Source organism: Canis lupus, chromosome 12 (genome assembly GCF_011100685.1).
Source record: "Canis lupus familiaris isolate Mischka breed German Shepherd chromosome 12, alternate assembly UU_Cfam_GSD_1.0, whole genome shotgun sequence".
NCBI lineage: Eukaryota > Metazoa > Chordata > Mammalia > Carnivora > Canidae > Canis > Canis lupus.
In genome coordinates, this window is record NC_049233.1 from 41482794 (window position 1) to 41509894 (window position 27101).

The following is a 27101-nucleotide window of genomic DNA, read 5'->3' on the forward strand; positions in this document are numbered from 1 at the left end:
GGGAAAAGAATCTCTTTGAAATGCTGGAGAAGATATGGATCTTTAAGAACCAGGGAAATTTGGTCAATTCTAGAAGGAGATAATTGCAACTGCCTCCAGATCAATTGAGGGACATTTCCATATTACAAATAAACATGATATCAGAATATGATTGGCCATGGAGGAGGCTGTGATATTCAGCTTTATAGAACACTCCCTTCCTGTGTGTTGTGGGTAGAGGAAGCTGTTGCAGTAAGAATGAGGAACTGTATGGCAAATATGTTGGGTTGTGCCATCTGGGCAGGAAACAAGTGGATAATATAGTCAGATCTCAGTGTATGGTTGGAGTCTAAAGATGGTCAGAGGTCATTGAGCTTAAGTCATCCAAGAAAGTTTATAAAGTTAAGAGAGTTCAAGTAGACAAAAGACATTACTAAGGACACCATATGAGTCTAGGATCCCTTTTCTCAACTCCTAAAGAACATTAAGAAAGACACCAGCATCCATTGCTAACTCCCTTTATCTTTTCCATTAATGAGGCTGCAAAAGCCAGATATTGTCTTTCTATATCTCTCTTACAGACTACGATGAATATTTGATAAGTATCAGTCAATGATATATAAGAGAACTTGCCTAGTGGGGCATTTGCGTAGTGATTTCCTATCTTCATAACATAGGGATATAGCTGGGACCACCTATTTTTTTAATAATAAATTTATTTTTTATTGGTGTTCAATTTGCCAACATACAGAATAATACCCAGTGCTCATCCCGTCAAGTGCCCCCGTCAGTGCCCGTCACCCATTCACCCCACCCCCTGCCCTCCTCCCTTCCACCACCCCTAGTTAGTTTCCCAGAGTTAGGAGTCTTTATGTTCTGTCTCCCTTTCTGATATTTCCCACACATTTCTTCTCCCTTCCCTTCTATTCCCTTTCACTATTATTTATATTCCCCAAATGAATGAGAACATATAATGTTTGTCCTTAAAGATTTTATTCATTTATTCATGAGAGACACACAGAGAGGTAGAGACGTAGGCAGAGGAAGAAGCAGGCTCCCTGTAGGGAGCCTGATGTGCAATTTGATCCCAGGACCTGGGACACACCCTGAGCCAAAGGCAGACACTCAACCACTGAGCCGCTCAGGTGCCCCCTCTCTTCTTTCTTTAAATGTGAATATGTTCCTGAGGCATCCTTCCTTTGTCCGTGAAGCTAGAAGCAGGAAGACAAAAAGCCAATATGCTGAGGATGTGGAGTGAAAACCAGAAGGAACTTATTTATATTGTCACCTAGCAGGCAAATTAGCAAAACCTGCTTATCTTTAAATTTTTTTTGTTACATAAAAACAAACAAGCTCCAATTTACGTCACAGTTAATCATGTTTTCTATAGTATTCAGCCTTTTATTCATTCATCAGAATTTTTACTGTTTGTGCATCTGACCGTCATGTAAGTTTATTGAGAGTCTAACAGGTAATTGTGTAAGATCCTACTTAATCCCATATATTTAGATATCTGAAAAATAAATGTGTTTACTGGAGTCATTTAAACCAAGTTCAAAAAAAAAAAAAATAAACCAAGTTCAATGATCTAAGAATGATGGAACCAAGCTATAGGTTTAAATTTTTTCCCTTCTACCTAAAGAAATAGCATTTCTTTCTATTCTCCAGATTGTGATTTGGGTAAATTGATAATCCTATCACAAAATGTTTAGGAGTTATGAGTTTTAGTGAACTGAAAAGATCGGTGTTTTGGTGGGAGGGGTTGGGGTAGAGAAAAAAGAAACAGAAAGGTTAAGTGGTAGCCATACAAGTTCCTTCAATATCATGATTTAAAAATGGATTTTGACTTGTTGTTGTGGTTGTTGGAGCCATGGAAGAGTTTAAAATAGATTAATATCAAGTTAACATTTTAGGAAGATTGTTTTGGTAACTATGTAGAAGGAAGAAGGAAGAATGGGGATGGAGGAGAACAGGGACAATGAAAATGATAAAGAAGCTAATGCAGTTACATTACTCTGTCCCTGAGATATGATTATTGACACTTGTTAAAAGAATTCAACCTTTGGTTTTGGCTTTGCCTAAAGTTGTCAACATAGTATCAGATACTGGTAAAAACTGGAGATTTAAGGCTTTTTTTAAAACTATTACAATAGAGTCAAACTATTTGCTAGTAACACTTCTTTATCATAACTAAATACAACCATACTACTGTTAGATTTTCAAATTGCAATTTTTGTGAAATTGCATTTATTGTCTTTTATCCTGGAAGGTGCAAAATAACTGGTTCATGATGGACAGGCTAAATTGAATTCAACAACTTTTTACTAAGTGCCTATGATATACATTGCATTTGCCAATGACTTTTGCCTCTTACCTAGAGATATGCACCACAACACTCAGATTTTGAGACAAATACCAGCTTCTAATACTGTGTTCTATTGCTCTCTCTCATAAGCACACTTATCCTTGTCAAATCATGCATCTCAATTTTTATTTCAGAAATGTAAGTCTGTGTTCACATATATTTTTAAAGGATTTATTTATTTATGTGAGGAGGGAGAGGGGCAAAAGGAGAGGGAGAGAGAGAATCTTAAGCAGGTGCCATGTCCAGCATGGAGCCTAGCCTGACACAGGGCTCAATCTCAAGACCCTGAGTTCATGACCTGAACTGAAATCAAGAGTCTCTCCCTCTACTGACTGAGCCATCCCGGCACCCCCTGTGTTCTCATATTGTAGTACACTAAGAAATATGACAAGTTATCATATTGCTTACATTTTCCTTTCCTAATTGCTATAGAATTTCTTAGTATCAGATGACCTCAAATTCTCAATGTCATGGTTATATATAGAAAAGAACAGATTAATACAATCTTCAGAGACCTTCTAAACTGTAATTTTTATTTTCAAGCAGTAGCCACCTTTGTGTGAGACAAGCACCCCTTGCCTCTTGTTGAGATCTAATTGCCAATATTAAAACATTTAACTACCTGTCGTTCATCAAAAGTATAGCAAACCATTGCCTAAGCTGTGTTTATTGTTGCTAAGTTTTTTAAAAAGATTTTATTTATTTATTTGAGAGAGAGAGTGATAGAGTGTGAGAATGAGTGAGTGCAGGGGCAGAGGGAGAAGCAGACTCACTGCTGAGCAGGGAGCCTGATATGCGGCTGGATCCCAGAATCCTGCGATCATGACCTGAACCAAAGGCAGACACCCTACTGACTGAGCCACTCAGGTGTCCTGCTGTTTTTTTTTTTCCTAAAGGAAAAGACCTCTGAGGTTTCATTTCCAAAGCTGTGGGTGAGTGGAGTGGGGCCCCTATCAATGAAGCAGGGAAGAATGGCTTATAAGGCAGGGACAGAGGAAGCAAGCACAGCTGTAAACACATGTGCATCTCTAGTTATTTTAAGGGTTTTTCAATACTCCAAAGAATGAATGCATGAGCTGGTGTGGCTGATTTTAGGAAGACCACATCTGAAATATCATAAGACCACAGGGACTTGTAGCAGACGTATCTTGATATCAGAGACCATAGAATCTGGGTCTATGGGTCCTTCTCCCCCTGCAGCTTTTCCTTGGAGATGAGGTCCACAAAATGAAACACCTCAACTTTTCACGTCTCTTTGAGAAAAATATGCTCTTTAAAATTGTACATGCATTAATTTTATTGCCTTCTTTGGCAGACCAGCCGCATCAAAACTTTAGGTCCGAGGTGGGGCATGTAAGTAAATAAGTACCACGAGCCATCTCTGTGCTGTATTATTATTCATGGAAGCAAGGATTTGGGAAAGAGAATTCTCAGGAGAATGTTCAGGAAACAGTGAGTGGTTCAGCAAGACTGGTGTATAACATGCCTAGAGAGCCAAAGAGTGAGATTTGTTGGAAAGATGGATTACATAGACTTTCAACGTGTGAGTGAGAGTACTCAGCTCCACAGCCTGACTGTATTGTCTGATGTGGTGGGATAATTGGGCTACTCCACCACAGCCCTTCCTGAGAAGGTAGAGAACACAATGACGTGATTTTCTATGTTTGTAAAGCGGCTTATTGGCAAAGGGACAACAGACTTGCCCTGTTTAGAGCCGCAGCATGGTAGGCAGGACTCAGCTGGTGCTCAGAACCCAGAGAACCAATTCTTTCCTAAGGGGTAGTCCACAGTGTCAATAGGCCCAGAATCTCCCATCCTGGAATAGGCAGGTCCCGAGTAGGGAGGAGGGGTGGGAATTAGGGTGAAGGTGAATGTTGCAAACTTGGGAGAGGATCTTTGCAGGTGTTCAAGAATAAAAGCCAAGTTTTTCTGGGTGTGATTGGCTGTGCAGTCCAGGTGTGAGTCCTCTCCCTGCACTGTCTCCCTGTGCTTCAATGTTCTCATCTGCCAAATGGGGGCAATGGTTCCTGTTCTATAACATACTGTTAGTGTAAGCATTAGGTGCATGATGTATATGGAAGAAATAGATGCCATTTATTGACCATCTATAATGCAGGAAGAACTGGACCAGCCCTCTGTTAATTACCCCATTTAACTCTTACAACAGCCCTTTAGGGCAGTGCCTCTCCATGTCCTAGATGTGGAAACAAGTTTGACAAGGTTAAAGGTGCTTGTTCCTTTGTGTGTTTAACATATTTATATCAAACACTAAACATGTGCCAAACATGGTCATAGATCCCCAGGATAGAGTTGTGAATTGGCTGTCATGGTCACTGTGCTATCGGAGCTTATATTCCACAGGGCAGATTAATTAATTCATTAATCACTTGATACAGAAAAATAAGGCAAGGTTATGTCAAATGGAATGTCCCTCGTCTCTATTTTCCATGTTTTCTATAAAGTTCAAGTTAGATCTAAAGGCTGAATTAGACTCGGGAGCATCTTTCCTGACAAAAATCCATCAGGGAGTTGTGTGAGCTTCATATTACATCATATTAGGGGCTCATCATGTCTAGTTGTCCCTCCTTTAAAGATGATGATAGAGGTAGCCTGACCGCCCCCCCCCAGGGTAAATTTGTAGTGTGCCTTTATGACTAGAGATCAATCCATACAGTAATCGTTGGCATCCTGCAAATACCCAGATCCCTATCAACCTTTCACCAAATAGTTTTAAAATCCACTGATAATCAATCCCTGACACTATTACTTTATTAGGGGTTGTAAAATTGTGTTTGTGTAAGTGTTACTATTTATTCGATATTTATTACCTGGAATTTTTATGTAAAGAGAATTTTCCCTCATCAACCAGTATATTTGTTTTACTGAAAACTGCTCATACAGTTCATGTTGAAATATTTAAGCACTTAACTTTTCCCATTAGTTTCCAGTAAGCTTGCCAGCTGGTGCCAATCCTATCTCAGTGGTGACTAATTAGTTTATTTTTGGCTTTTCTTTTTTTGAGTATTATAATGAACTCATGAATTTTAGTATAATAGTGTATTTCAACTATTGCAGTTGGTCACTTTTGAGTATGAACAGGGTTCCCTGTTCTGAGTGGGGTGTGAGGGGGAAAAAATCACCTCTGACAGAAGGAGTGGCAGAGGAAAAATGTCACTTGGAGGGTGTTTCATGTTTGCCAAAGTGAAGCAGTTGATCAGGTTGGCAGGTCCCAAGCCATTGTGCCCGCCATTATACCCAATCCCTTTTGGAGAGAAATGTGAAAGTACTTTAAAGTTAAGCATATAACTCTTCGGTAATATCCTACTTAGAACATATACTAATCAGCTTTTTCTGTGATTACAACCAATCTCCAAATCTCAGTGGACCAAAACAACAAATGTTTATTTCTTACTCACAATATGGTCTTTGCCTATGACTTGGCTGTGGCTTCTGGACATCTGCCTAGCTCCACTCCATGTGTCCTCTCCCTCTGGAGCCCAGGCTGCAGGAGTAGTCTCTAAATTTGGTGCAGTCTGGTGGTGAAGCTGAAAGAACGAGAGAGCTGGAGGAAAATGATGATGTCTCCTATATCTTCCAGACGTGGTTTATTGCACATCTGCTCACATTCCATTGATGAAAGCATGTCCTATGGCCAAGCCTGGTTTCAACAGAGTAGGGATGTATATTTCTCCAATATGAAATCCTGTAAATCATACTGTGAAGGCAGGGAATTAAAATTTTCCCTCTGTGGGGAGTGAGGGACAAATAATTCAGAAAAAGAATGCAATCTATCACAGATTGCCATTATCTGGTAACTCCATAATAGAAATAGACTTGAGTATGGGATTGTGCAAACTCATTTTCTAAACAATCAAAAGAGAGACAGGGGATGGAGGAAGTGGTCACAAATGTAAAAGTGCTTAATATACCATAAAGGATTATGAAATGTAAATACGCTAATTTTGTGACATCTGAACTTCTTCACTCACAGAGGTATCCTTTAGTACCTCACTCAAAATCTGATCGTTCTTAATTCACTCACAATTTTAAGAAGCAGGTTAGGAGCAGAAAGTTGTAGATTATGGTGGACACGGGGTCCTCTGAAGGGAAACAATGACAAAAGGAAAGAGGGATGGTTGATGGCAAAGGAAGTCATAGGAATAACTAAATCAAGAACAAATGAAATCTCAGGAACCAGAGCTATTTGGGATGACTTGGACACAATTTTCTACAACTTAATGCCCTTTGGCATTCAACGAGCCATTTCCTTTACTGTCAGTGCTCTTATTTTGTCTCTAAGTACATTCTCTTCCCCACAAGGACCATACACAGACATACACACAAACATGCACCTGTTGTCTCTGATACATGAAAATCACATGCAGTTAGCTCCTGTTTTCAGGAAAATCACCATTACAGCGCATATGATATCAGTTTGGACAGACTAAGTTATGACACAGTAACAACACCAAAAATTTGGTGGACAAAAAACCCAAACATTTCCTTTTCATGCTTCATTTCCAATGTGGGTAAGTAAAGAGGGTGGTTCGCTCTTCACAGTTACTCAAGGCTTCAGCTAATGGAGGCTCCATCTGAACACATGTTTTACTCTGACTGGAGGAACAAAATGGAAAGTAGTGAATCATGCATGCTCAGGCTTTTGAAACTTCTGTCTAGAAGAGCTACATGTCACTTCTCATCTGGGGCCAAAGTAAATCACAGGAGCATTTTCAGAAAAGGGGTGGTTAAGAAAAAACACAGGACCCTTCAAGGGCAGGGAAATGCAATTTTACCATAAGCCCAAAGGGAAGAATTAAAAATATTTCATGAATGGTGTTAATGACCAACACAAGGTACTCCCATGTGGACTACTGAGAATCCAGAACAACTTAGTTGGACAGCCTGCCTGAGTCTGAGGAAGGTACAAGGCTCCAAGGAAATGGGACACTAAGCTGGTGAGGTTTGATGGGACATAACAGAAAAAAAGAAGTTAGTGTAGGGCGGTGCAGTTGGGAAAGCCCGATCCTCAGTCTTGGGCAGGGAGCAAATACCCCAAAGTATTGAAGATTTTAGCGTGTTAAAATCTTTTCTAAACTTCTTTCTGTTCTTCCTGCTTTACTTAGACATTCTGCAGGCTCCTCATAGTCTCCTTCAACATCATTTTAATTTTCCTCTTTCTTTTTTCTTTTCTAATTTTCCTCTTTCAATACGGTCTGGGTCAGCTGGCTCCCCATCCTCTGCTCCATCCCAATGCCTGGTTTTCCCACCAGCAGAAGTCTGAGAAAGGTTCTCTTTAGCATTTCATCTTTTCTTTCTGTTGAGCTCTGTCATGTGATGGTTTGGGGTCTGGTTAGATGGACATGAATTTACATGGCACAGGTCCCTACAGAAGTCTACTTCCCACAGTGTACCTAATCAGTGTCCCTTTAACTTTGGGAAGGGTAACTCTGAAATCAGAATTAGGTGCGGGGATGTCCTGGAAGCAAATACTGTAAACATAGGAAGGGGAAGGAACAGTTCTGTAAGCAAAGATGAGAATTCACAAAGCAGAGCCCCTGGTAGTAGGCCCACAATTTTCTGGAAACACAGCACAATGAGGAGACTGGAAATATGCTCTGTCTCTTGAGAGTGAAACCTCACAATCATCTCTGGTCCTCCTGCACAGGGTGTTTCTGGGTCATTGTTCTTCCCAACTGCAATTAGTCACTTTTTTCCTTGGTGGCCTGATGGAGAGAAGTATTGGCCACACATTACTGTGGTATGTGAACTTACAGAGCTGGGAGGCACTACTGCTCACAGACACGATCCACACTCTTGAGGATCTACACTTTCTGTTTAATGAGGCAATGAGGTTGTGGGAATCTCAGGCATGGAACATTTATGGAATAAAAGAATGAATGTTGGTAACTCTTTTAAATAATACAAGTCAGGACTGCAGACCTTGTGGCCTCTGATCTTCCACAGAGACCTGGATGGAGCTGAATATTGTTTGCAAGGCATTGGATGCATAATTCTGTTTCCAGCTGGGTCCTCAGGAGATTAAGGCCCAGAAGACCCTTGGAGTATGTGTATGGATCCGTCTGCAAGACCACACACAGTGTCAACAGCCTCACTCTGCATGTCTCCAGTCCTGTTTAACCAGGTCCTCCAAGGTTGACTCAGACCTTTCCATGCTTTTCAAAGGCATTTGCTGTCCATTCTTCAGCTTGGCTCTGGCTTGTCCTTTCTCATTTGTGCCTAAATTGTCCTCCTTCATGACCCTTGACTAGAGTTTGAGTTCTCCTGCATTGTTCAGACACTGCCCCTAAAATTCAATAGACCATCCTGGTACTAATTATTTTTGAGAATTGAGTTCAAACCTCACTTTGTCTATGAGTCCTCCCTAATTCCTCCTCCTGGAAGGGGTCTTGCCTCTTTTTTCTGATTTTTTGCATAGACCAGAACTCTCATTTCCCTTAACCCTCCTTTATCTCATATACATAAAACCATCTTACATTTAAGATTGTAAATGAGTACTCTCAAGAGTAATGTCCGTAAAGACCAGGGCTATCACTGTGGGAAGTAGGAGGGAAAATGAGGAGATGCAAAGGCATCTTACATTCTTTTATGCATCTTGGTTGTCAGCTGAGGTCACTCTGTGTACTGTGTACTGAAACTTAAATAAAATGGTCTCTCATCGTCTGGGAAATTCAGGGCCTCTCCTAAGATTTCCATAAGTTCAGGCCACCTGGGTGGCTCAGTCGGTTGAGCATCCAACTCTTGATTTTGGCTCGGGTCATGATCTCAGGGTTGTGAGATCAAGTACTGTGTTGGGCTCAGCACTCAGCAGGGAGTCTGCTTAAGACTCTCCCTCACCCTCAACCTCTGTCCCTCCCCCTGCTCCCTCCCTTTCTCTAAAATAAATAAATACATCTTTAGAAAAAACGATTTCTGTAAGTTTTGGGAGGTTTTTAGCCTCATTCCCATAATTAATTACCATCTTCCCCATTTCCTATTTGTCTGAATCTCACCCATGGCTCATCTCTTAAAGACTTTAACTTATTAGCTCTGCACTAACCTGGTTTTAGAAATTGCTCCCTGGGATCCCTGGGTGGTGCAGCGGTTTAGCGCCTGCCTTTGGCCCAGGGCGCGATCCTGGAGACCCGGGATCGAATCCCACATCGGGCTCCCGGTGCATGGAGCCTGCTTCTCCCTCTGCCTATGTCTCTGCCTCTCTCTCTCTCTCTCTCTCTGTGACTATCATAAATAAATTTAAAAAAATAAAATAAATAAAAATTTAAAAAGAAAAAAAAGAAATTGCTCCCTTTCTTCAATTTCCCTGATAATCTTGCTCATGTTAGGCATTTGTAGTAGAAGACTATATTGAAGCGATAGTAGTCCTCGGACTCTTTTTGGCTCCACATACTAAAAATAGGAATCTTAAAATTGCTTTTTCTCAGTGTCATTTTAGCATCCTTCAGAAAGAATTTCTCCCTAGCTAACATTTCTCCTTAAGGCCTAATTTATACAATGGGATGAGCCCTACAACCTACATCCCTTTCTTCTCTGCATACCTCCAATAACACAAAAATCCCCACCCCAGAAATTCTTAATTTCTTATCAAACTAATGTAGTCCTCTCTTTCTTACTAGTGTATTTCCAACCACATGCTAGGTACCTCAACTGTCACAGAGCAAAGTGGCTGGTCCAGGTGGCTAGCTAAAAGGAAGGCTGTCTACGCTGGTAAGCAGGTATGCTACTTACTCCATCATGGGCAGGAGCAGCTTGAGTTGTTGTTTTAAATAGCAAGTTTTCTAGTCTTTCTGGTATATTTATATCAAACTTTTGTTTTGTTTTGGCATTCTTTTGTAGCACCATGCATAGAGCTTTCCACAAAGCAGAAATTCACATCTAAAATGATGAACGAATGAGCAGCCAAACAACAATGAAATCCAAGATACTTCCCTGCTCAAGGAAAAGGTTGTGGCTCTGAACAAAGTTTCCAGTCTCTCTAACCTCCCTCATCTGTCCCCTAGCCTCCAGATTCTTGTCTGCAACCTGCTAGCTGCTTGTCACTTTTATCTTTTACTTAAAAGACTTAAAGGTTTAATCTCTTAGGATGCCTGGGTGGCTCAGTTGGTTAAGTGTTTGACTCTTGATCTCAGTTTAGGTCTTAATCTCAGGGTCATGAGTTTGAGCCCCTCATTGGGCTCCACATTGAGTGTGGAGCCTACTTAAAAACAAAACAGAACAATAAAGTTTAGTCTCTTAAAAATTATCTTGTAGTGGCTTAAAGCATGTCTACCACTCCCTTCCATTTCTCAATCACCCACCATAAAACAGAAAAGTCTTAAGCATCTAAAGTAAATCAGTTGAGTGCATAAGTATGAAGATACTGTTTGGGTAAAGGCTCCTGCCAAATGTCCCTCAAATGTCACTTCCTATATGGTCCTGTATATTATAAGAGAGCATTTTTTCAAGTGTATACTCAGGCATGTATCCAAATCACTTTGGGTGCTTGTTAAAAATACATTCAATCTTATTGAATCTAATTTTGAAGGTTCTTAGCACCTTCTTATTTACCTGGGGGATTCTCATGCTTAAACGTGTGAAACCTGTAGCATAGATGCATTCTTTTCTCATCCGCATTTGGAGAGAAAATAATTCCTCCCTTATGAGGACGAGTGCATCCTCTATCATGACCTACCTGCCTTCTGATGGGGGGAAAGGATAGGTTCATCATGTTGTGTTGACAGCCATACACTTTCCTCTTTTGTTTCCATGTTGGCCACAATGACCTATTATTTTTCCTTGAGAATAATTCAGTTAGACTTGTTCATCACAAACAGATTACTGGACACAACCTCTTGTGTTGTAAACTTATCCAACATACTTGTATTTCAAATAAGTATCTAGAGAGCAAACATGAAGTATATGGATGAATTTGGTGGCATTTTAAACCATAGGTGGAAATGAACCAAGAAGAAGTAACCTCAGCTGTAGTGTGGCTTGCAAACAGAAGTTTCGAATATTGTATACCTGATGTGAGCTTCGGACATGTAGGTAGGGCCTTCAGTGGCCAGCTACCTCTTCTGGCTTTCAGCCTTATGCCTTCTTTGGAAGCAAGCCACTAGACCCTCAGAACCATGGGAAATTATTGCTGGCACAGGTGGGGAAAAATCCTACCCACCCAGTCACCTATAGCTACTGCCTGACTTTTGAGAACTCAGACCCTATGCAAATGCGGCCCCTGCTGAGTGTGTGAGCTCTGGCACAGTATCCAGACTAAATTGGCTCACACTCCCTCCTGTCTGTTCAAGTGACTCACTGAATGTTCAGAGCACATTTTCCCTTCCCTGGCTGCCAGCTGTAGCTATTGGCTCACTCACTCTCTTTTTGGAAAGACTCAGCACTCCTGTGCTAATGCAGTTGCTTGAACTGATGTGCAATTGTGGAGAGTCCTGAAGAAAAGCATGAAACTATTCACCATGAGGCTGAAGGCTGGAATCTGTCACATATGTCGGAACATCAGACACGGATCTCTACCACTTTCTACCTGTTGCTACTTACTAATCCTATCTGTGCCCCTCTTATGGCTTTTCAGTGTGCAGAAACCTCACAAACTACCAAAGCACAAAAGTGCCAGTGGTCAGGAAATCAAAGGCAAATGTATCCCCTTTCATCTGTGTTTTAAGATGAAAAATGAAGGGCTTGTAAATCTGGAAGTATGGGCAATTTTCCTTCCTTCTCTGCTATCCTTGGCATTTATAGGTAGTTTGGAGTGCATTATCTGGAACTTGTGTATGGACATAGATCTCATGGAAGTTAATTATCTTCCCAGCTAAGTTACTGTCTTCATTAGGAACAGGGATTTGGTCTCCAACTTCTGTGACTGGCCGAGAACCTCATTTCTTCTAGTTCAATGCAGCCTTAGAAACTAGGCTTGCTGAAAGAATGAATGGGGCAAACTCCCATGGAAAAGCCAAGTATGTTGAAGGAAGGGCTGTTTCGCCAGTCATGTTAATTTTTTCCACACACTTTCTACACCATCAAAGGAAAGCTTCTCTTATTCTTGGATAGGAAAAAATGCATAATAAATCAGTCTGCTGTAACCTAATATCACCTCATGGGTCAAGCAAATAGCCAGAATGGAGTTTTTTGTTTTTTGTTTTTTTTTAAGTGTTTGTAGGCACACAACAGAGGCTGAGTATTTTATGTGATTTGTAAATGTGTACATGTGTATGAATATCTAACTTTAGTGATATTTAGTGTTTAGTGAATGGAAGAGGGAGCAGGACTCTTGGGCTCTGGGGTCTGCGGTTGAATCCTGGCTAGGCCTCATCCCAGCAGAATGAATATGTGTGGCATCAGTCAACCTCTTTAATCACTTTAAATCACTGAGTGCTTCATTTATCAAATGTGTGTAATAAAAGTCCCCTCGTGGAGCTGTGCTTCAAATTGAATGAGATTATTGACATCAAATGCCTAGCCAAGTAACCAATATGATCAATAAACACCCAATAAACAATAGCTATTATTATTAATGGCATCTGATTAAATACAGGCTTCGAGAGATGGAACAGTTAAGGCTGATATTTATGTTTTGGTTTGTTGTAAATGTCTAAGTAGTTCACTTTGAGAAAAAAGGCAAAACTTAACGGTCAGGAAAAACAAAACTAAACTGAAGTAAATGAAAGAGAAGTGTTTGGTGCACTCTCATTGGCCTATCGTTAATGCTTTACCTTGTGGAAATCTGGCTGCCGGAGGGACTTTGTGGAAGACAGAATTGTTCCATCATTTTTACTCCCAAATATGTAGCTAGTGTTGTTAGTGACTCTTTTAAAGGTTGAATTTCAAGCTTGTGTAACTGCACGGAATTACTTGGTGATCTGAGTGATTCCAATTCATCGTGACAGCTTGGACCCACGAGCCATTTCCCAAGCCATCCCAAATAGATAAAGATCACTTACTGTCAATGGAACCGAGATTTAAGTTTAAAAAAAAAATTGGTGGCAGAAGATATGTTGTTTATGTGCTTCCACCGTTCTCGAGGGCTGCTTTATACCAAACTATCAGAAAGTATTGATTTTACCCCAGTGGCTTCTGTATTAGAATAGATAAAAGAAATACACTCACCACTCGTGCATTTTAAATCTTTAAAATTAGGGAAATTGCAAGGAGATATGTAGAGCAAGAAGCTTTGAATTTTCTGGGAAAATAACATTTTATTTTTCCAACTGAGATATGAATATTACCGAGTATGTTTTATACAACTTTAAAAAGATGACATATTTTAAAGAACAATGAAATTGCCCACACTATCCTTTTAATGCAAACCGAGAGAGATATTTTCTTCATTAAAAATTGATATTTCTGGAACAAAACAAATGCTAATGTAGAAGTACTTGCTTAAGTTATATTTCCCATGAACTCTGTTTAACCTTCACTTCAAGGACACACAACAGAAAAGCTGTCTGGAATACCCCACCCTAAACAAAGGATGAATTTACTACATCCCAGAGTAAAGACTGCCCAAGTATTGGCTCACTGCTTGATAGAAGAAGAAAAACAAAAATACTCCTAGCCCTTTTTGTTTAGGGAAAGTGCAGTTTTCAGGTTCATCCTCAATACATTGAAACTGAAGGGACTTGGGAGTCTGTGGCTTTGTGGTATATTTCAGTGGTGCATAATAAGAAATATGAAGAATTGGTTGCTATTGTAAAAAGTCCGAGAGCTCTCGGCCAGGGTAAATCAAAACTCTGCTGAGATACTATTTTTGGACCAAAACTCATCTTCTTGGCTTGAAATTACAGAGTCACATGGACACTTTTCAGGCTCTATCTTGCTTGACTGCTCTGTAATATTTGTTTGTTCTTTGGCCTCTCATCCATGAAACACTATTTCTTGGCTTTTGTGATTATCCCCTCTCAGGGAGATTCTCCACACTTTACCCAGCGATGGCTCTTTTTTCTTAGCTGATCCCTTAATAGCTGGTCTTCCTATGATATTTGTTATGATCTTGTTATATCTTGTACCACATACACAGTGTCTGGTGAGGTCATTCGTTTACAACATTACCCACCATATATAAAGATAGAGAATAAAAAAATTTATTATTTCCTAAGATTGAAATCTATATTCCCACTGCCTTGCTAGAATTTTTTTCATTTGCATGTTCTTCTGATACCCCAAATTTAACATCTCCAAACTGGAATATTTTTTTAATGATTTTATTTATTTATTTATTTATTTATTTATTTATTTATTTATTTATTTATGTGTGTGAGAAAGAGAGAGAGAGAGAGCATGAGCGGGAGGAGGGGCAAAAGGAGAGGGAGAAGCAGACTCCTGCTGAGAGTGAAAACCGATGTGGGCTGATCTCAGGATGCTGGGATCTGACCTGAGCTGAAGGCAGATGGTTAGCTGACTGAGCCACTAAGGTGCTCCTGAAATCTTTTTTTTTTCAATTTATTTTATTTTTATTTTTTTCAAGATTTTATTTATTCATGCGAGACACACAGAGAGAGGCAGAGACATAGGCAGAGAGAGAAGAAGGCTCCATGCAGGGAGCCCGAAGTGGGACTCAATCCTGGGTCTCCAGGATCACACCCTGGGCTGAAGGCAGACACTCAATCGCTGAGCCACCCAGACTTCCCTGAAATCATTTTTTGCTCTGCCCTGCTGCTTCTGTTCTTCCTTTCTCAGTGAACAATATCACCTAGTTGCTTAATTAAAAAACCTAGATGTTGTCTTTGACTTCTCTGCCTCCATTATTCCCCACAATCAACCTCCGAGACCTGCTATATCTTAATCTACTCAGCTCTCAGGTTTGCCCGTTTCTGTCCCTGTTTTCTGCTGGTGTCTCAGTTCAGGTTCCTAGCATTGGTTCCTTGATCATTGCCTCAGACTCCTAACTGGTTTTCCCTGACTCCTTCCTCCATGATCCAGGCTTTCATCAAGCGTTACATTCAATGATTTCTCTCATTTGATTAAAATCCTTTAAAAATTTGCTATCCTCCTTATGATAAAACTCAAACTTGTAAATATTGGCATAAAATATCATGTTTGCTCTGATTCTCTTGTCTTTAAACCTTTTTGGTTTCAGCTCTAGATATTTCTCCTTTCTTACCATACCCTATAGCCAAATCAAAGTGCTCAAATGGGCCATTTTACGTTTCCTCTAGGCTTCTGCATGTTTTCCCCTCTGCCTGGAATAATCTTTGTTTGCCCTTTAACCAAGAGGGCATTTCATCTGGGAAGCCTTTCTTGATCTCTTTCTAATTCCAGATCTGAGTTAGATGCTCCTCCTTGTTACCTCTATAATACCTGATATGTTTACTTTTCATGGCACTTACAAAAAATACTGCCAATGCCTATTTATTTATCTATCTCTTCCAAGAGCTATTGAGGTCAGGAGCTATATATCTTTTCAACACTATATCTCTAATGCCTTGCCCAGTACTTGGTACACAGTAGGCACTCAATTGATAGACTTTAGAAGTAACTACTCAGTTGTTGAATTACCACCCAAGAAGAAGGATGTGATTCATGATGCCTTATTTTGAAATGACCAAGCATCAGATAAGGCTCTGAGCAGCTTTCCATAGCCGGTTGGTGTACCTTCCACTCACATTCTAGACATGAGAACAACAGAGAGAGTTGACAACTGAACTGAGGCTTTAGTAGCCATGAGTTGGGTTTTGAGAGTCTATAACCAGAATTCCAAGAGTCTTCTGTGTGTTCTTCTGAGGAGGCAAAAGAGAAATCTTTTGTTGTTCTTGAAGGCATTATGTGCCCTATGGTTTCTGAAACCAGGAAAATATTTAACTCCACATTCATGGCTTTGGGAACTCATGTGGAATCCAGAATGTTGGACCTGATGCTCCACGAGTTTGTGGGAATCAAATCAAGGTTGTCAGTGGCTACAGACTGCCAAGAGAGCTTGATATTTCCATAGAGTTTTCTTCTTCCAAATGAACCTTGGGATTATTTGTCTATAGTGCTGCCAGGGGCCTCTTCAGGCACTGATTCGCTGGGAACAAACCACCATGAACATGCTCTCAGGTCTCCATCTTGCTGCCATTGCATGAGAAATGGAACTCAGCAAACATGTAACAGAGCTGGATTTTCTGAATTCTATGGGACTGTTTAGAGGGTTTGGAATGATACACACCCACAATTAAAACAAAAAAGAAGGATGAGTAAGTGAGGAACTGAGAATCACATATTTTTCTAAATTAGATTTATCTGTAAGCTTTAAATACATGCAAACATACTTTGAATGATCTGGTATGAATTATGGTTTTGTTATTTAACTACCCCATTTTGCTTTGTACTTATATGTAAAGTAAAAAAAGACTTTCTTTGCTGGATTTTTCTCTTTGGTAAGTATTGAATTTTGAGGAGATACTAGTCTTTTTAGCCAAATAGAAAAATTGCTCAGAATTTAAAGGATACTCCATTTGAATTCAAGCTGTGTTTGGGTTTGGCAACATATTTTTCTTTGGCAATGAAAAGTATGTTTGATTCTTATGACTTGGTAGACCTCAAACAGTCTCACACATAAGCTGCAGTCCCGGTGATATAGATGGGGAAACCAACAGATGAGAGCCAAGTTTGACTCATACATATGGGAGGATTTTAAGAGAGAAGAAGGAATTGTTTTGAATCAAAATCTTTGGAATTTTGAACTTCTTATATTTTGTTTTTCAATATTTTTTTTAAATTCTGAAATTTACTGGATTTTCTCAGCCTTTGCTGTTTGTTTCAGGCTCCTCTCCATAAATAGTAGAAAGTAAGTGGTTTGGCTATTGTCAGGCTTAAAAGAAATACTACTATCTATTAGCACCTGTTATAATGCCATAAAATAGAGCATATGGTGTCTCATTTAATGTTGACATCTCCACATGACAGTACTATTTCTCACACTTGGCCATTGGAAACAGCGAGGCTCAGACAGGTAAGTGAGGTGCCTGCTCACATACCTGGTTAGTAAGCCTCTAGCCCTTTCCAGCTGATATTCTCTGTGCCTGGAATGCTCTGCCCAGTACCCCTTCAGGCTCATTTTCTCCCATGGACTGTCCTACATACCCTACTTTAGTTGGACAACTCCTATGTCTTTTGAAGCTCAGCTCTTTCAGGAACCTTTGCTACTCAGCACCCCACCCTCCAGATGGTTGCCCTCTTGGGGTCTGTCAGTTTGTGAGCCTACCTCTGTAAACATTTATTACAGGTATACTTAGTCTCTCTTTGGTCTTGACTGGACTGTCGTCTGGACTGTCAGCCCAAGTTCACAGGTGGTACAATGCCACGTGTGTATCTTCAGTGATTCACTTAGCCCTAAAAAACAATTTATTTCTGTGGAGTCTGAAAATAAATAAGTAAATTACTAACTCCCTTAGGATTTCTGTAAATAATCACTCCATTGTCTTATCTTAAAAAAAAAACAACCACCAACATCTAATAAAAATTCTTCTGGCTCTGTCCAGTAGAGGCCATTCTCTGAAAGAATGGGAAAAGACCATTTGCTCCCTGTTCCCCACACTACTTTCCTGCTCTTTCAAAATAATCACTAAATTGCACTTCAGAGGAAAGGCTATACTATTTATCGTGCTGCTCCTCCACATTTGCATTATGTCTGGGTTCTAAAGTCTAGGACAGAGGAGGTAGAGCCTCAGATAAGGATTTAGTGCTAGTATTTTTTTGTAAGTTGAATCTCAGGTCAGTGAGAGTGAGAGGAAAGGGAAGCCACTTAAGGGAGGATGGGAAGCCGGAGAATGGGAAGCATTACCACTTTGGTTACTTCTTTATGGTGAGCTGCAAAGAGGCATTTCCTGTTGCTTGGCAGGTGCCTACACTTGGTCACACAGGACATTTTCAACCAGGCTGGTTTCAGGGAGGAAGAGAAAACTTGATCTGTCCAGTTTTCTCCTGCTCCCTTTGGCCCAGACAGTGCTGTGAGTCAACTTCCTTGCATGCCAAACTGTGTCGTAGAAGTCCTTGGCACTCTCTTGGGAAGCTAGGTATACTCTCTAGGGTGGCATTTTCCCAAATCGAGAAGAGATGGGAGAAGCCAGACTGCAGGCATAAAGTGTTTGCTTTTAAGAGACTGACTACCAGAGCCTGCATGCAGACCTCTGCTGCATTGTTGATGAAGTGGGTAAACAGCTGAAGGTTCCAGACCTGGAAGGGCTGAGAGACTCAGAAGAGCTTGTAAGTCTTAGGCAGGTGTATTTCCACCTTGTACATCCAATTCATTTCTCTCTTTATGCAGTTTTTGTCATGAACCTATTACCTTCCCAAATTATGTTGTATCTAGTCCAGATGTCTTCTATGTAGACAATATGTTCACAACTCAAGCACAGCACATGTATAAAACAAAGTTCATGTAATCCTTTTCTGTCAAAATAGTTTCCTTTCCAGCTCTTCCCCATTTCTCTTCACGGTAACACTAATACATATAGTCAATCAGGTTGAAAATTCGGAGTTCTCTGTGAATTCCATTCCTCCTTCCTCATACAGGCAAAGTCTGTAATATAAACATATGAGAACTCCCCAGCAGAGACAAGGACACTCTGGCACAAATTAGACACTCAATAAGGTATGAATCAAATGACCAGATGTCTTTGCTTTTCGGTTGTGCAGGAAATGCTATTTACTGGTAAGGAGAGAGGAAATAGAGAACGCAATAAACCAGGTACAGTTTTGCAACAAACCAGTCTCATCCAGCACAGTTATAAGCTTTTGTTGAGAGGTTGGGACTCCGCTCAGGTCTAGTAGGTCTCCATTGCTTATTGCTGCTGTCATGCCATTGCCAGCCACTGTGGTTGGAACTGTAGGCATATAGGGACATGAACTGGGTGGTCTTCAAAAGAGAGTTTTTTTGAAAAAAGATACTAAGTGTATTTGTCATAATTACCTGCTTTTGATTTGAGAATCTTAGAGGTACTTATGCTGATGGCCTTGGACCTTTGGTTTAGCATTGAGGTCTTACAAAATTTTGTTATGTTCTTGCTAAGTAATTTCTGTCTTCTCTGATAAAGCAGGGGACAAGATCTAGGAGGAAGCCAAGTATGTTTCTCATAAAGCTCACCTTCTGTTAGTCCTCTTCACATACAGTATTAACAAGGGCACTTTAGAAGATTATAGGGATAAGGCATGTATGCATTTGGAATTTTATGAGAAAGATCATGTCAGATTTGGGAGTTTGGAAGTTGTAGACATGTCAGAAATGGTTAGGACAGCTATTACCTTGCAGGTAGGGCTCTCCAGTCCAACTATCAAAACTTACTCATAGGGGATCCAGTCTGAGGGATTTCCTTCGCCTCATTATTGAATCTCCCCTGTTTAGGAAAACTGCCTCTGGTTAAAAAAATTAGATTCCAGAAGTGATATTTTGCCAACAACATCTCTAATGGTCTTTTCATCTCCTTGGTGAACTCACTCTAGTCATGGAAATTCTAATTTCCTATCTTGGATCATTTTCAGAAATGTGCATACTTATGTACTTCAAATGGACTTATCGACTAATGAACCAAGAAATGATTTTGGGAGCGAGGGCTGTCTTTAAATATGTCTTGCTCAGATTTTTTTTTTCTTGCTCAGGTTTTAATGATCAGGGCATTTTAGAGTTAGGTTTGCACCACAATTTTTATATGTAACATATTCACTTCCTGTTAAAATCTAATTTTCTCTACCAGGAAGGTGTTAGACTTCTGATCTCTCATGGAAATTGTACTTTGTATGAGCATTACCTCATCCAAATGTATGTTCCCAGTGAACCTGTCATCAAGTAGACTTGATGCCTTAATTTTTTCCTTTTGTAGCAAGATGCCTAACTGGTTACTTATGAGGGACTTGTTAGTGAAATTAGGACGAGTTAAGGGAATAAAAAATGTATGGCAATTACGAGCACTAGAACTGAGCACAACTGTTCCTGTAGAGATTTTAGGGCAAGCCAAGTTGTTTCTTCAGAATCAAAAGGAGGGAAACTGGACTCTATTCATTTATTCAGTACTTGGGTCCAGTCCATGAACTCTACAAATTACAGATAACTGTGCCAATGGGTTTTACTCTCAAGGATGCTAAGACTTATCTATGGATTGTCTATTCATTCAACAAACACTTTCTGAAAATGTTTTGTCTATTGAGGTAGGCTCTGGAGATATAGTGGTACATGGTACAAATTCTTTCAAGTGTTGAATATGGAACCTAATATAAAGTAACAGGCTGTGAATGAGGAGCAGATGATGCATAGTGGGTGTTCACAGGATAGAGTAGCTACATGCATGTGGATTGGAATTAGGACTTCATAAATAAGGCAGTATTTGCTCTGGGTCTTGAAGGATGGACAGATTCACAGGCTTGAGAAAAACCCTGGAAGCCTTTCACAGAGAACTGAATAAAATAAAGCCTACATTTTACTGCATATGCATTATTTAGGAAGCAAGTTAGTCTCCATTATCAGAAAGTTCTGAGAGAGAATCTGAAATATGCCACCTTGCTTGGCAGAAGGTAATGATGTTTTTGCTTACATTTTCCATGTGCCTTCAAATCTGTTTAAGTTGTCCTAATTTCCTATCCAGATACCCTAACCAACTGTGATTCAAAGTAACCTGCAATTGCCCTAATTTAGATGCATCACTTTATACAGAGTTAAATTTGCATTAATATTTCTTCTGGAACCAGGCTATCACCTCCTTGAGGCCAAATGATGTCATCTATTTATTTGTTTATTTTTTAGTAGAGCCATACAGTCCCTATGTAGGTAGGGAGACCACAAATATTTGCTAATATTGGGCAAGAGTCGCACAGATCTGAAGTTTTTTCCCTAAGACCTCAAATTTCATACAATAGGTTCAGAAAGTGAATGCTCCCCCCAGGGGTCAGGCAAAAGAGGTGAGATATATATATTTTTTCTTTTTTCTTTTTTTCTCTTATTTCTCAGTTGGGCCTAAAGGAATCTGCCAAGGGAAAATCCCTGCTTAGTCATCTCCGAGGTCTCTTGAGGATCCAGATGAGTTTGTTTACCCGAGGCGAGGCTACATGGAAGCCACGGGTACATTAATGCTGCAATGAATGGATACATTTTCCTTTCTTATCCTTGGCCACCCCAGTAAACTATCACCATCCTGTTGAGTTTTGGAATTCTATTGCTTTATTGTTTCTTATTATAAAGAAATCTAAATGGCATAACACTGTAATACAATTGCAATCTTTATTCTCTGAAAATATATCTTTGGTATTTTTCCATATCATTAAATAATTTCCTACAGTACAATTTAAATAACTATGAGTATTCCATTATATGATTGTATTATACATTTTTACCTCAATACGAATGTATTATAAGCATAAGAAATGCTTATAATATACAAATTAATATATTTGGGTTGCTTCATCTACTACCCTCTCACTTTCCTCTATAGAGTTAATCATTCTCCACATTTAGAAGTTCACTGGATTGACTTTTCTTTTTTAAGATTTTATTTATTTATTTGAAAGAGAGAGAAAGAGAGCATGTGCATGAGATCGCACATAAATGGGGTTGGGAGGGGCAGAGGAAGAAGCAAACTTCCCACTGAGCACAGACACAGGGCTTGCTCCCAGGACCCTGTAATCATATCTGAGCTGAAGGCAGACATTTAACTGACTGAACTACCCAGGTGCCCCATGGTTTGGCATTTTATATATATTCATATCTGTATACATTAACAAAGCTTATTCTATAGAACTATAAATGCTTAATATTTGAATGGATATAATTAAATAGAAAAATATATATCTACATATAGGGTATACAAATAACAGTACTATGAAACCTGGTGGACCCAACCGGTCAGCTTTAGAAATAGGACAGTACTGGTAGAACACCTTGTCCTTCCCAACTGCATTCTTCTCCCCAGTTTTCTGGTTATCATGCTCTGAAAACTTTCTGTAAATCATTCACAAGCATAGCTTTATAATTTTAAGACATACGTTTTCAGCCCTAAAAGTGTTTTAAAGTTTTACATGGTTTCAAAGACTATAGAGGTGGAAACATGTTTTCTAAATGTACTAGACTATAAGTTTGCCTTTCACAAAGCAGCAATATTTCCAATAGGAACAATGGCAGGAGCAGCCAGCATAGCCTCTTCCCACATTCTTCTCAGAATTATGATGCAGATGCCATCTCTTTTCCTTTGGTAGATGTACGGTTCCGCTGGAAAGTCAAGTTTGATGCCACCCAAGTGAGTGATTACTGTGAAGAATGTGAGGACATTCTTCTTCATCTATAGAACAACAAGTATGTCAGACATCATGAAACTTTCCCTTTCAGTTATGATGGGAACCCAGGACAATGTGGTATAGACCCCTCTCTGGATAGATTGCAAAGGGCATATTTTTTTGTGTCTTTCCTTTTTTTTCACGTTTGAAGAACCAACTTTTGACTTTGTCGAATCTTTATATTGTACATGTTTGTTAATTCAGTAATATGTGCACATATCTTTATTTTTTTCTTCATTATATTTGGGAGGGAAATTCTGTTAGTCTTCTACATCTTAGGGTGAGTGCCTAGTTGAGTTAACATGAGAAAAATGGGCAGAAGTAATATAAGGCACTTTTGTCTTGGCCCTTGCAATGTCATGAAAGTTCTTCCTTCTCGCTCATTTCTTTTTGGCCATTAAATGAAGAGGACCCTGTAGACCCAATGGGATTCCAAGGCGCTCTCAAAGATGAAAATGTCACATAACTGATAGTGTCATAATCCTTGAACCCTTAGTGACTGTGATATAAGGAGAAACAGGCTTCCATTGCGTTAAGTCACTGAGACTTTAAGGTTCCCTTGATTTGGCGTTGTAAGCTAGCATGGTCTGATGCATGGTGTTGTTCCTTCCCCCTGCTCATTAGTGTTCTCTCTCAAACAAATAAATAAATCTTTAAAAAAATACTCCAATGATTAGATGAGTAGTATTATACTGGAGAAAAAAATGAAAACTCAACTCTTTGCTGTTTTAAAAAGATATGCCTTAAATGTGAAAACAAAAAGGTTAAAGATGGAAGGATGGAAAAAAACATTAACATGCAAACACCAATGATTCTAAATTGATATTTAGTTTCTGTCAGCACAATGAAGTTACTATTTTATTCTTTTCCAACTTTCACTATTGCTTTTGAGAAATCAGATGTTAATATACTTATCATTCATTTGAAGCTAATCTGTATACTCCGGCTGATTTTTTAAAAAAAGATTTATGTATTTATTTTAGAGTGAAAGGGAGAGTGATGGGGAGGGGCAAAGAGAGAGCGAATCCCAAGCAGCTTCTGTGCGGGCATGGAGCCTGACTTGGGGCTTGATCTCATGACCTGGAGATCACACTACCTGAGCCCAAACCAAGAGTCAAATGCTCAGTCGCCTGTGCCATCCAGGTGCCCCTTCTCTGGCTGATTTTAAGATTTTTGTCTTTGGTGTTACAAGGTTTTGCTATAGTGTACCTAGATGTGGCTTTCATTTTATCTCACTTGAGATTCATTAACTCATTATTAGTTGTGTAGATTTCTTACCCATTATCCTTTCAAATACTTCTTCTGCTTAATTTTCTATCTCCTTTTCCATTTATATTTAAATGGATATTGGTTGGATCTTCCTACTTATTTGCCATGTCTCTTAACAATTTTGACTTATTTTCTATTTATCTACTTGTATGTGTTATATTCTAGAAAATTGCAGATAAACATTCCTGTTACTTAATTTCATTTTTTGGCCATGAATAGCCAGTGTCTAATGTCTAACATATAAAATTAAATAGTTTATATAAATTTTAATAGTTTTATTTCTAAAGATGTTTTTATTTTTCAAGATAGGCTATTTATTTATTTATTTATTTATTTATTTATTTATTTATTAAAGTTTATTTATTTATTCATGAGAGACAGAGAGAGAGGCAGAGACATAGGCAGAGGGAGAAGCAGGCTCCCTGTGGGGAGCCTGATGTGGGACTTGATCCGAGGACCCTGAGATCATGACCTGAGCCAAAGGCAGATGCTCAGCCACTGAGCCACCCAGCTGCCCTTCTACCATTTTTAATAATCTCTTTTGCGCTAGTTATGTATTAAGCCCCATAGTTTATTTATTTAAACATATCAAGCATATTTGTTGTATTTTTTAATTGATAATTTTAGTACCTGAGGTCTTTGTGGGTCTTTGTAAGCTTTTATTAGGCTGAATTGTGTCCCCCTCCCTGACCCAGCCCCCCTTAAAAATGTGCTTCCTGAAACCTCAGGGTATGATCTTATTTGGAAATAGTCTTTGCATATGTAATTACTTAGATGAGCTCAAACTGGAGTAGTAAATATAACTGGTATCTTTATAAGAGAAGAAAATATAGGCACATATGCAAAGAGAAGAGATGTGAATATAGACACAGGAGGAGAAGGCCATGTGGAGACAGAGGCAGAGGTTGAAATGATGCATTGATAAATAAATGAATGCCAAGGATTTCTGGCAACCACCAGAAGCCAGAACATGACTCCAGAGAGTCATGGAACAGACCCTCTGCAACAGCCTTTTAGAGAGACACAACCCTGCTGACAACTTGATTCAGATGTTTAACTTCTAGAACTGTGAAAGAACAAATCTCTGTTATTTTTAAGCCAGGACATTTGTGATGCTTTGTTATAGCAACCCTAGGAAACTAATACAAACCTCATCTGTAAAATACCCAGTCAAATATATAATGTGAGGATCATATATGTAAATTACTTTGCTTTTTCTGGTCCAGGGTCCAGAATAAGTACTCAATAAATGTTATCTTACTGGATTTGATTGTTATCTCTGTGATGGTCTTGGATCACTTTAGTGCATGTGCGTGCACACACACACATACACACATATAGAAACACACTCAATATCTGTATATATACTCATATATATTCACAAAGAACTGATTCTAATTCTCTTCACTCAGGTGAAGAGATCTTGTTCAGGTCTTTCCTTATGATCCCAGGTATAAACCAGTTAAGGGTTTTCCATATTTTTAAAAACAGCATATATTTGAAAATTTTTCAATTTCAAACCAAATTTGAGGGAATGAAACATTAGATTATCCCCCTCAAATAAGAGAAGGGATACTTTTTCATAATAAAAAATTCAGAAATAGTGAGTTGTGCTAGAGGAAAAAAAAATCATCAATAGTTAGGGCTCTCTTGGTTCTTTTTCATTACTGAGAAAAATCTTGTACAAATCTTTCTTTCAGAATAAAAAATAAAGTAATGACAGCTCCAGCGGTTTGCATTGTGGTGCTGCTCACTTAGGACCAGCCTGAAAGCAACAATCTTATTTCATGTCAGGAGTTTAACCAGTAGTTTAGCTTGGCCAGTTGAGCCAAAACCTTGAAGCAAGGAGTGGAGTACTATAAAAAGTTAAATTTAATCTCTGGAGTTACAACATCTTAGAGTTCCTGTGGATCAGAATTAAAGTGTGCTTTGAAATAAATTCTAACATGAATAAAGAGAATGAATGGACATTTGGACTGAATGATGTTCTTTTTAGAAAGTGGCTTTTTCTTCCTGTTGTCTCCTTGTGGATTTCAGTGGGTAAAGCAATGACAGAAACCTCGTATGTTGTCATGGGACATAATCACATCTACACGTCCCACCTCTTCTAATACATTCTGATACTCTGAGGATAATCCTAGATGTGGTATATGAATAAAGAATAAAGACCTGGGTTGGATGGGAGTATCTATCTTAACTCAAAGATGATTGTTTATTTAGACTGACATCAAATTTGGAAAGAACTAGAACTGTCTTTTTAGTAATATATTCTGTATCAAGAAGAGATTTTTTTCCCCCTTCCCTTTAAGGGCTCAATTCATGATGTGATCATAGTATAGTTATGTATGATAGTTCAATTTATACAGAGATATCATTATATATAATGATGTTAATCAAGAAAGAAATGATTCAGTTATACTTAAAGAATCAGATCAACTAATATTCATGAAGACTATTTTAAGATATAACGGATTAATAGAATCTGCTTGTAAGACTCTAGGAAATTCATTCATTCATTCATTCAATCATCCATATACTTATTCAAAAATATTTCATGCTGACAATGGACCTATACAAGGTGCAGGAATATAGGTTGATGAAGAGATAATGTACAAACTAAGTAAGTAAAATAGACTGTATGTTAGATGGTGATGAGTAACTTGGAGGAAAATAAATTTGAGGAGGAAGATGGAGAGTCAAGGACTATGCTGCAATTTTTAAAGAGATTGCCAGGGAGGATGCCAACTGAGCTAACATCTAAAGACGGGGAAGACATATTCAAGTGAAATTGTGGAGGAGGGATTAATATGATTACAGAGGAGAGGTGGGAGCTAGAGATAGCTCACACAAATCCATTTGGAGAAACTTATTAGAGTATCCTCTGTTTTTAAGAATTTCATATTTATTTACAGAGGCTCTTTCTCTGCCAGTCACAATTTGTTCTAGAACTACTTCTGGTAATTTAGCCAAGGGCTTTGAACACAGGTCATTCAGACATATTGGGGTAAATATACCCTCAGATATTAAATGTACAATTGTGTTGTGGCTTGAGGTGTAGTCTACATTTTGCAGTCTTAGAAACACTGTGCGGTTTTCTAGTCTACCTCAAATGGCAGTAACCATAAGCACGGGACTTTATTAACCTGCTACTTCTGAATCTCCATATAAAAAAAAAAGGATTAAACTAAATGACTTTTCAAAAGACACCATGGAAAAAAATAAAAATAAAAAGACACCTTGGTTC

The 27101-nt window shown here is 39.0% G+C and overlaps 1 long non-coding RNA gene across 1 annotated transcript in view; it reads right to left on the minus strand.

Annotated features, from left to right (window-relative positions):
• Positions 1–1053: 1053 nt before the first annotated feature.
• The window catches only part of LOC102155357, a 31991-nt gene continuing 5943 nt past the window's right edge, over positions 1054–27101 (minus strand). The window contains exons 2-3 of the long non-coding RNA XR_005367958.1: positions 5761–5889; positions 1054–1190 (exon numbers count right to left, since the gene is read on the minus strand). This is a non-coding gene — a long non-coding RNA (uncharacterized LOC102155357). The remainder of the gene's footprint in view (positions 1191–5760; positions 5890–27101) is intronic.